The following is a 12,571-nucleotide window of genomic DNA, read 5'->3' on the forward strand; positions in this document are numbered from 1 at the left end:
GAAATAAACGATTCTACAGTAAATTCCACCGGAGCACACACTCTGAATAATCTTGACTTCGTAAGGAAGTGTGAGAAGGTATCCCTCTCTCTCCAGAATGTTATGCTAAATTCAGTTAAAGTAGAATATTGATAAGGACTCTGAATTATGTGTAGACTTACTTGTGAATTTACTGTAAAAAGCATTTGGTCCAGGTGGAAATTCCACTAAGAAGCTGCAAAAGAAGAAAGAGAGACTTTCAATTAAAATTTTATAATTAAAAAAACACAATAGCATAGCCTGTGCTGTACTTTTCTTTAAAGAAAAAAAAAGCATTCAGGATATAGCAAAGTGACTTTGATAGCAAATACATTAACATAACTTCTTAAGTTGTAAGTTTCTTTTACAGAACTGTCATTTTATCATTTCATAAAAATATTAAAAATTACCAAAATCAAACATGGAAAGTGAAAGTTAAAAATCAAAATACTAACAGTATGTATCTTTTGGGAACCAGTTCAGTATAATATTAAATTTTCTTCATTTTGTTTATATTCATATTCTATTTTTCAATGCATACATAATATTGATATTTAGGAAAATAGCATTGTGAAATTTTCTGGTTATCTTTCGGGAAAATACACACCAGTGAACATTTTTCCAGATTGTAAAATGCTTTTAAATAATTAAGATATATGTTTTTAAGCTCTATCTTGAAGTAGCAAATGGTTCCAAGTGAATAGCATTTGGACAGCATTTAGAAGAACCTCATTTCACAGAAGATTTATACAGACCCAAGGTGGATTCTCAATGCTCAAAAACTGGTACAATTGAATTTGTTCCCATCCTTTCTTAACAGGGCAGAGGATAAGTTAATATGATTTTCCTTTATCACTGTATTGTCTCAGGTTACTTCACATACACCTTATAGATTTTCAAGACAGTAAAAAACATGACAAAATAAACAAAAAGCTCCTCCCATGTTAAATTTGGATTGACATCCCCTTGAAAACTTATCTTGGTTACTCCTTCCTCTTTCTGTTCCCCTCACCTATTTTCACCTATTTTCAACCAAACTTATTGGAACAGGTATCTGTCCCCAATTTCTCAAATATATCTATAACTATTTTCAGTCACTAAGTTGTGTGACCCCATGGACTGCAACATGCCAAGCATCCCTGTCCTTCACTATCTCCCAGAGTTTGCTCAAATTCATGTCTTTGAGTCATTGATGCCATCCAAACATCTCATTCTATCTCACCCTCTTCTCCTCCTGTCCTCAATCTTTCCCAGCATCAGGGTCTTTATCAATGAGGCTGCTTTTCACATCAGGTGGCCAAAGTGTTGAAGCTTCAACTTCAGCCTAAGTCCTTCCAGTGACTATTCAGGGTTGATTTCCTTTAAGATTGACTGGTTTGATCTCCTTGCAGTCTAAGGGACTCTCAAGAGTCTTCTCCAGCTCAACAATTTGAAAGCATAAATACTTCGGCACTCAGCCTTCTTTATGGTCCTACTCTCACATTTATACAAGACTACTGGAAAAATGATAGCTTTGACTATGTGGACCTTTGTCAGCCAAGTGATGTCTCGGTTTTTTAATATGCTGCCTAGATCTGTCATGACTTTTCTTCCAAGAAGCAAGCATCTTTTAATTTCAAGGCTGCAGTCACCATCCACAGTGATTTTGGAGCCCAAGAATCAGTTTCCACTTTTTCCTCTTCTGTTTGCCATGAAGCATTGGAACCAGACGCCATGATCTTGGTTTTTTGAATGTTGAGTGTTAAGCCAGCATCTTCACTCTCCTCTTTCACCCTCCTCAGGAAGCTCTTTAGTTCCTCTTCACTTTCTGCCATTAGAGTGGCTCTTTGTGACCTAACGGATTGTGGTCCTCCAGGTTCATCTGTCCATGGAATTTTCCAGGCAAAGAAAGATACTGGAGTGGCCTGCTATTTCCTACTCCAAGGGATCTTCACAACTCAGATATGTAGCCTGCATCTCTTATGTCTCCTGCATCGACAGGCAGACTATTTTACCTCTAGTGCCACCCTGGAAGCTCCATTTATAACGTATTAAGCTGCAATCCGCCTCTCTTTCCCATTAAAAAACAAAAAAATCCCTGAGCATGTTTATTATCAACTTTCCTATTCTCAAATCCAATGAAACCTGCATTTTGTGGCAGCACTGTAGCACTGAAGTCTATTAAATACAAGTCTGGGCTCTAAAGCAAAGCAGTCTTTTGAATTTATTTGCCCATTTGATTCTCAACCTTGGAGTCTGTTCGTATTACTGTACCTTAGATGGCATGTTCTTCATGTTCTCTCCGAAGCTTCTTCTTCTCATTTTGATACCTTCTTGATCAATTATCCAATCTTATGTGCTCAATAGACATCTATATGCTGATTATGAACAAATATATTAATAAATTGTTTTTCCAACTATCTTTTTTTCTGCTCCACCTTTATACATCCAAATATCTCTCAGAAATTACCATTTAGATATTCACCAAAAGTATTGCACACAGAAAAGAACTTGACATTTTTGCACATGGGACCCAAAACTCAAGGCTTGGAATATATATTTTCTAGTGCAATGAACGGGCTTCCCAGATGGCGTTAGGGGTAAAGAATCTGCCTGCCAATGCAGGAGACATAAGAGATGTGGGGTCGATCCCTGCGTAGGGAAGATCCCCTGGAGGAGGAAATGGCAACCCACTACAGTATTCTTGCCTGGAGAATTCCAAGGACTGAGGAGCCTGGCGGGCTCTATTCCATGGGGTCACAAAGAGTTTCAATGAACACTGCCATTACCCATTTGCTCTCCAAGTCAGAGAGCAATTCTTGTACTATGCTTTCCTGATCCTCATGCCAATGTTCAATTTGCCCCCTTACTACTGATAAAGAATCTGCCTGACAAAGCAAGAGACCCAGTAGATGCGGGTTCAGTGCCTGTGTTGGGAAGATCCCCTGGAGAAGGAAATGGCAGCCCACTCCACTCTCCTTGCCTGGGAAATCCCATGGACAGAGGAGCCGGGTGGGCTACAGGTGGGCTATCCAAGTCAGACATGACTGGGTGACTAAACAACACCACTAACAATTTTATCCCTTACACAATTTTCAAATTTAGTCATATATACTGCTTTATCAGTCCAAGTACAGTGATGCTTTGTTTGTTTATTTATTTATTTTTTTTTGCAAATAAAGCCTAACTTTTAGTCTTGCCTCCAGTTGGTCTTATTTTTCTCTGTTCCTCAATTTTCAGCTTATTTGAAATTTTACAAAAGCTTTATTCTTATTTTCTCCTGATTAAATCCTTCAGTGTCTCCCCATCACCATTTGGATAAATTACAAGTTCTTTCTCACAGCTAACACAACCCTTGAAAACTTCATTTCTGCATCTCAGATCAGGTGCCTCCTGAAGCATTTTTTGTCTAGTTTCTAAATCAGAGGTATTCCAAATTGCAGTATATATTTAAATATGAGACAGAATTTTATACATCCTTTATTCTCTTCCTAGAACACTTTTCCTTTGCCATCATTCATTTTATTTGTCTGATTTTCCTTCTACTTAATTTTCTCTACTCTATTCAATCACTTCCTCTTAGAGGATTTCAAGGCAGTTTAAGTCCTCCTCATATATACATTCTTGCAGCCACTGATTCCTTCATAATACTTACCACACTATATTGAAGACAATTATCAATATGTCTATAACACATCCTAAGCTTCAAGTCCTTTTGGCAAGCAATAATATTTCTATTTTATGTTCAAATTAATCATTACCTCCACTGTACCTAGTATACAGAAGATGGTCAATAATTATCCTTTAATGATTAAGTGGATAAAAGTTATATTTTTGTAAGCCCAAATTCTTTCCCAGTAACAGGGATTGAGCACATTTTTCTACTACCTGATGCTTTTCAATATTCAATATATCATCATTCAATTCATCAACAAACCCCTAAATAGTTCGGTGTACCTGAAAGGAATCTTTGTGAGGCCAGTAACATTTTAAATTACCTGGGTATTTATGAGACAACTTTGTATTTTGTGTATATAGTCCCTCAGGGAAATTTCTTTTTGTACTGTATTCATTTTAATAAACATTGAAAGACAATATAATTATACACACAAGAACACAATTATTTAATGTTTAGTAACTGGGGGAAAAACTGTTTCCTATGAGATGGTAGGTCACTTTTTCAACTATGTTTAGTCAAAGAATCTAGAGTAAGGAAAATTTTAATGATATCCTTTGGGAAAACGATTTGATTAGTTGCTATATCTGCTTTGATTATTTGCTTTGAAGTCTATCGCATTGGCTTTATATTAAAATTATAAATTTATTTAAAATAAATGTTACATCTATGGGTCTTGTATTTTTTTTCTTAATTGGGCCTTGTATTTAGTAGCAGTTTTTGGAAACCATTGTATAAAATTGACTTTCCCAATAAGTAACTTTTATTCCTTCCTTCTGAGATTAATGTTCAAATCAATAGTATGATTGACATTTCAGTTCAGCTGCAAAGATTAAAACAATACTCATTTATTTCTCTTCAGTATCTAGAAGACAAAAACATACAAATCATAGGTCAGTTGACATTTCACAGAAATATAGACCACTCCATTCACAACTTGCTTTAGATGTACAGCCAGATGATTCCACATGTCTAATAAGAAAAGATAATAAGAGTTTTGTTCACATAATTGGGCTTTCTAGGAAGAGAAGCGTGAATTCTCAGTCTGATCTGAAAATATGGCTAGGAGGAGCCAGTAATGGTCATGGGGCTTGAGGTTTTTTATTGTGATGAGTGAGTGGGACTGAGTGAGGATTCCCAGGTGCAGGAAAAGACTTGCAGGGTTTGAATCTTCTGCAAAGGAAGGAGCAGTGGGCTCCTTACTCCAGTTATGGACTAAACAGACACAAAGTGGTGAAGCTGGAAAGCTGTAACTGGTCCAACAGGAAAAGGCAGAGTGAGATACTGCTCTCCACACCTCTTTTTTAAATCAGGCTCCCCATCCTGGGATATCAGAGATGAATTTTATAATCATGTGTTTCAATGCATCCTTTTCTGTCCCAAAGAAGAAAGAATCTTTCTGTGATATAGGGTAAGATTATCTGTGCAATAAAATAAAGGGATCGAGTCAAGGAAGAGTGAGAAACAAAATTCTCTGAGTTGGGAGTTGACTGAGGTTTGGACAAAGGCACCCAAGAGGATGTGTCCTCGGGGCTGCACCAGCCTCTCTGGTGAGCAGGCGCGGCCAGTGGAGACAGCGTCCTGACCAACAAGCCCCTCAGGAGCCTGTGCCAGGAGTCTGGGAGGTGAGCCTGGGCAACATTCTGACCATGTCTCAGCACAGAGTCCGTCAGCTTGTCATCCGAAATCTCCCAGGCCATGCCCAGCACACGCTGGTCCACTAGTGGTCTCCCATGGGAGGAAGGGATGACACCGAGATTGAGGAATGGCAATACTCAGAGCCCACAACCAACAACCATCCCGGACCATGGCCAGCCTCCTGAAGCCGCCCTGTCCGCGGGGTTTCACCCAGGGAGGGTCCACCCATCCTCAAGGTGACGCTGGTGTCCAGGGAGCCTTAGTCAGGAGCTTGTTTTAAATGAAACATTCTAAATCCCTTGGGGAAAAAAAAAAAGCTTGCGACATATTACTTACTGTATTTTTGGTTCCTGGGCTGTTGCCAATGGCCTTGCTGTCTAGCCTGCCACATGGAAACTTGCATACAGAGAGATTTGTGGCCCCACACAGTGGAAGCGAGCAGTGGCTGCTGATAAATTTGTCTTAGACTTTCTCCAACTGGGCTAAGATGAAGTCCTTGCAGTCTAACATATCCTGATGCACTGGATTCATGTCGTGAGGCAACAGGGAAGGGCACTGGAAAAATTTCAGGTGAAAAGGCATCTGCCTTTCTCAAATATACTACAAACTGGGGAAAATTTGGGGGGCTTGGATTGGCTCCCGAAGAGCATGTCTGAGGTTTATATGAAGACTGGCCTCACCCTGCTTTTTGGAACATTGTGATTGTGTATATGCTTGCTCTGTTGTGTCTGGTTCTTTGCAACCCCATGGAATGTAATCCACCAGGCTCCTCTGTCCATGGAATTTTCCAGGTTAAGAATACTGGAGAGGGGTGCCTATTCCAGTGGTAAAGAATATGCCTGCAATGCAGGAGATGCAGGAGTCATGGATTTGATCCCTGGGTTGGTAAGATCTCCTACCCAACCCACTTTAGTATTCTTGCCTGGAGAATCCCATGGACAGAAGAGCCTGGTGGGCTAGAGTCCACGGGGTCAGAAAGAGACACGACCAAAACAAGTGGACACACAGGCAGGCGTATATATGTAATCTCCCTTTTCTGGTACTGTGTGTACGCAGGTGTTGAAATATAGTGGTGTACACTTGAAACTTTTATAATATTGTAAACCAATGTTACTTCAATAAGTAAAGAATGTAAACATGCCAGTTCCTTTTACACTAATGGGAATTGTGCCTTGAAGCAAGAGGCTGTATCATAAACCATTTTTAAAATGCATTTCAACTTTGAATTACCTTTCATAGATCATCACCATGGGTCTATAATATCTTGAAACATACTTGAGAAGACCCGTCTTAGGAGTACATAGCACGTAGTACATAGTGATGCAGGCACAGTGGAATCTGTGGAAGTGAACCGGAATCTGACAGGTGCTGGCTCTGATTTAAGGCTTCTCTGCTTGGGCCAGGAGACACTTCAGGCACAATAAAAGTGATACAGTGGGCAGAGAGGTTGGTTTTCCTCTGTCATGCCTGCAAAGTACTTACCTCCAAACATGAAGTAATTAAATTGAGTCTAACAGAGCTGTATTTATCCTCCTAACTTAAAAAAGTTGAATACTTGAGAAGAGGCCTTAATATGTTCATTACTGTGGCTGTAATTTTAAGGCTGATCATAAAGTTATTAACAAATATACAGCCATTTAAAAATAGTATACAAAATTGCCATTTAAAATTTTTTTAAAAAGTATAGTATATTGCTTTGTAACAGATTGTGGCAAATGAAAACTACAATCTTTGTAATAAGCCCTTATAAAGAAAAGGCAACTGTGTTAAAATAAACTTTAGGGAAGATGGATGAATTGTTTTGTTTATTTTCTTAAGGAAACATATATTACTTTTAGGTATTACTGGTGAGAAGTTATAGCCTTTTAAAGTTACAAAGGATTATGAATCAAAACATCAAAATAAGAAATGTGTTAAAAATATTGTTCAATTAAAGCATTAGATTAAAATTAAATAGTAAATGCTAGATTACTTATTTAACTTTTTATTTTAACATAAATTCAGAGTTTCAAGGAAAGGTGATAATACATTGTGAAGAATTCTGGTACAACCTTTGCCCATATTCCTTAAATGTTAACCATTTTAACACATTTTTTTCTTTGAACTCTTTGATTGTCAAAGACATGATACCTCTTTATTTTTATAATATTTATTGTCTTCTCTCTAATTATACAAACAATATTTTTCATTGCACACAAATAGAAACACAGAAAATCCTAAAGTAAAAATTAACCATCGCCTATAATCTCCATTCTCAGAGAAAACCTTCATTTGCTTTTACCCCAGTACCTACTTTTTCTTTCTTTTTTCTTTTTTTTTTTTTTAAGTTGAATTATAGAATGCTCATTAAAAGGAGTGATGCTGAAGCTGAAGCTCCAGTGTTTTGGTCATCTGATGTGAGAATTGGACCATAAAGAAAGCTGAGCGCTGAAGGATTGATGCTTTGAAACTGTAGTGTTGGAGAAGACTCTTCACAGTCTGTTGGACTGCAAGGAGATAAAACCAATCCATCCTAAAGGAAATCAGTCCTGAATATTCATTGGAGGGACTGATACTGAAGCTGAAGCTTCAATAATTTAGCCACCTGATGCAAAGAACTGATTCATTGGAAAAGACCCTGATTCTGGGAAAGATTGAAGGCAGGAGGAGAAGGGGGTGACAGAGGATCAGATAGTTGGATGGCATCACTGACTCAATGGACATGAGTTTGGGTAAACTCCCAGAGTTGGTGATAGACAGGGAGGCCTGGCGTGCTGCAGTCCATGGGGTCACAAAGAGTCGGACACGACAGCAACTGAACTGAACGGAACTGATGCAAATAGTTGACTCATTGGAAAAGTCACTGATTTCGGTGAAGATTGAAGGATGAAGGAAGAAGGAGAAGAGGGCATCAGAGGATGAGATGACTGGATGGCATCACTGATGCAATGGACTTGAACTTGGGCCAACTCCGGGAGATGGTGAGGGACAGGGAGCCCTGGGATGCTGCAGTGAAGGGGATCTCAAAGAGTCAGACACAATTGGGTGACTGGACAATAATAACAAAATAACTGGCTTGCAACACTAGGTTGGTTCCATCCGCACAACCTGGTGACTTGCCAGGAGCCAGCACACGAGATCCCACCCATGACAAGGTCGTGAGGAGAAGACCTGACAAACAAGGCAGATCAGGACTTCATGGATTTCAAAAAGCTGCCCCAGCGCTCACCTTAAAGATGATCTCTGTATTTCTGATGCTTGCTATTTTAGACTACTCCCTAATTTCTGTGACACAGGCAGAAGGCCTTCCCCGATCTCTCTCCAAACAGAATCAACTTAGAACGTTAATCAATATGTCCCCCAGACGGTGGTATCCTATAAGATAATCCAGGAAGACAGGAGTGTTTCGATTTAGACCCCTTTGCTGGCATTCTAGCCTGCTTGGCAAATGTGTACTAACGCACATGACTGCTCACAACACCTTAATCATAAACAGCATAAAGAACCTGATCACACAAAAGGCTCTAATCGGCACAGAGTCCTTCGGGGGTGAGGAAGCCCTATTAGAGAACACAAAAATATTATTCTAAAAATGGTGATAGTTAAAGATTTAGAAAAATAAGAGTTTAGAATTGTTCATTTTAACCAGGAATGCTAAACAGGGGCTGCCTCACTGGAGCTGCAGTCTTTGTGTGGTAAACATTTTAGATAAATTGAACTGATAACTTCTGCAAAAGGACTGACCTTTGTGTTCATTACAGAATAGATCACTGAAGAAAACAGCTTTGCATTCACCTAGGTCATAAAATGTCAGTAGGCCCCGAGGCCAGAAGATAATGTACAAGACTCTCACAAAGAAGTATGCAGAAAACACCCTGGTTTCATGTAGGACAAGCTGATGTAATATTAAACTGTCTTCCGCTTAAAAATGTACTAACTTAGAATATAAAAGCTACAGTAAAAAATAAAGATTTGCCAGACTCTGCTGCACACCCCCAGTCTGGCCTCTCTCTATCTCTCTGTCTCTCTGTCTCTCTCTCTCTCCCCCTCGCAGACTTGGCCCTATCAAGGCTGGTCTCAGGTGTCACGCCTCTCTCTCCGACGCTGTTCTTCCTGAGGGTACCCCCTGGATCCTGCCGAGGCTGGACCCCGGCAGTGACTGAACACTCTTATACGCTACAAAACAGTCACCATGGTTTGTCCAGTTACTGTCTGTTACCGTGCACATGTCTTGCAACGTAATTGAGTTTATTCCCCATGCTGCTGCGTTTCACACAACGACTCATTTATTTTGTAACTGGAACTTTGCCCTTCTTAAGATCTCACACCTCGTTCACACATCTCCCCACTCCACTTTCCTCAAGAAACTGCTTATTCCCTGTTTTATTGTGTTAATTTGATTTTTAGATTTCACATGTCAGTTGAATTGTATGGCATTTGTCTCTTTCTATCGGACATTTCACTTAGCATAATACCTCCTAGGTTTATTCATGTTATCACAAATGACAGGATAAAAGGAGAGAAAAATATATTGAACCCAGCAGGTGTGAACAAAACAGCTTTTTGATATATTTGTAATGGGTTTCATGACAGGCCAGGACAACCAAGAGGATATCATCACAGTAGAAGTGATTTATTATGTTTGAATGACAGGAAGATAGGTGGAATGTAAGAATTGCTTGTAGGAGACCCACAGAGAAGCTATATAGATATGTGCTAAGCACCATCTGAATACAGACCTTTTTGTTCACGACAATGGTATAGAGTAAAGGATTACACATGGCCATATACCTGTCACGAGCCATGACTGGGAGCAAATAAAATTCACAAACCACAAGCCTGATAAAGCAAAACAACTGAGTGGCACAAGCAGGTGAGGATATCCTTTAGCTTCTTGGAGGAAGTTCACCAGAGTGTTAGGAGTGACCGAGGAGGTGTAGCAAAAATCAACCAGAGCTAGGTGGTAAGGAAATAATACACAGCTGTATGAAGCTGAGGACTGACATGAATTAGCATGATTCACCCAAGATTACCCATGACACTAATTAAGTATATCACTGAAAAATCCCAAAAAGAAGGACTTAAAGCTCAGGACTGTCTGTGAGTCCCAAGAGGTTGAATTCAGTTACTTCTGAATTATTGTGTTTGGCCATGAATTGCATATAGAAGCATATCATACTGTTATCTCCAGAACATCCACTGCAGATAATCTTTCACTTTGTGGATTAAGGACTTCACTCATGCTTATTTTATGGTGACCATATTGGAAAGATAAATCCTCATTGGTCAATGGCCCATTCTCAGATTTCAGTGCTGCCTGCTTTGGATTTGAAGGGATTTGCTGCAGGCAGGAATTCCAACACACTGAGTAGTCAGGATACTTGTTAAGGAAGACAGAATATCTTGCATTAAAGTATAGGATATCATGTATATGAAATTCCAGCATCATAGCTAGTATAGCAGGGTAAATATTTCAAGAGTTAAAGAGATGGCTGTGAATATATTAACAGTAATATATTAAGATGAAACACTAGGCATTTCAACTAGAATTAAGACAATCATGACTCTTACTAAATATTATTCTTAATGTGCTAGCCAATGCAATGAAGGAAAGGGTGAAATATAGTAATATATAAAGTATGAAAGTGTATCTAAAAATGTTAGTGAAAAGATAATATTGGATTTTTTTATGATTGTGACAATGTCTTCTATTACAATGCTATGTAATGAAAATTATAACATAATTTTCACAAAAATGTGAAACTTCAAAGAAAAGTGAAAACAGTTTTCAGAATTCTACCTCACATGATAAACAAAACATTTAAACATAAAGCTTAATTTAATATTGAGCTTAGCAATATTAAATTGCTGTATTCATCTTATATATTCATGTGATTTATATTTCAGTCAAATAAATTCATAGTTTCACATTATTTTTGGTAGAATGACATTTAGAAAATAAATTCATCTATAGTCTTGATCTTATGACAATAGATTTAGTGTTTGTTATTAGCTTCATCTTCACACTGTTGAAGAGATGGAGGCATACACAAGTGTCTGAGATGTTTTGATTCCTCAAAGGTCAGGCCTAGCATTCAGATTCGGGCTTTCAGACACCAAGGATCATGCTCTTTAATTGAATAGCTGTGCAATGGTAAAAGTTCCATCTTGCCAAGACAGGACAGTGTGAATTCAAAGACGTTAATTACAGGCTTTGAGTATATAGGATAGAGACTCATGATTTGCTGCAGGAACCACTGAAATGTTCAAATAGTGGGTAAATGTGTCTAAAGAAAAGACAAAAAAAGAAACTTTTGAGAACTGTAGATTAAGTCAACCCTGTATCTCTATGATTCACCAAAATATACACTGTATTTACACTCTCTGGTTATGCTTCATTAAACATTCAAATGGCACACACACACACACACTCACACATATGGTCTTAACAGGTGGTGCTAGTGATAAAGAATCTGCCTGCCAACTCAGGAGATGCAGGAAATACAGATTTGATTGTTTGCTCAGGAAGATCCACTGGAGAAGGAAATGACAACCCACTCCAGTACTCTTGCCGGGACAAGTCCATGGACAGAGCAGCCTGGTGGGCTACTGTCCACTGAGTTACAAAGAGTCAGACACAGCTGAGCAAATGAGTGCACACACACACATGTTCATTAACATATATTAAAACGATATGCAAATTTCAAACTCAAAACCATTTTCTGTGTAATTGCAAACTTTTAAATTATCATTACACTTATCTGAAATTATACATGCATACCTGTATATCTATATGTATCTATCTATCTATATCACAGTTATCTGTTGTGTACATTAATCCTCATTTATAAATTGGCCTCTCAAGTATAGTATGGTTGGGGCTAGAATTCAGGTTCTTTAGCAAGAGAGATGATGTGCAAATGCTTATGATTTATTATTACTCTTTTGTGTATTCAATATTTAGAAGACTCCAAATTTTGTAATGCTGTCCTTATTTAACTGACAAATAAGCTACAGGAAGCCCACACACAGTTCAAGTCCATCCTTTGACTACAAGGAATGTGTTCTTTTCAGAACTAAGCTGCATTGCCTAATGGTTCATCATATTATAAACTATACCTTACCCATTAATGACCAACTTACCTAAGATCTGCCCAGCATAACTGCATAGGATCCTTGCTACTGGAAAATGATCTATAATGTTTCAATTATTTTGTGTATATTAATTTAGAATATATGATACCCCTGGGATTCCATTCTTGAGTTACACCTTTTTTGATA

Source organism: Muntiacus reevesi, chromosome 9 (assembly GCF_963930625.1).
Source record: "Muntiacus reevesi chromosome 9, mMunRee1.1, whole genome shotgun sequence".
NCBI classification, from domain to species: domain Eukaryota; kingdom Metazoa; phylum Chordata; class Mammalia; order Artiodactyla; family Cervidae; genus Muntiacus; species Muntiacus reevesi.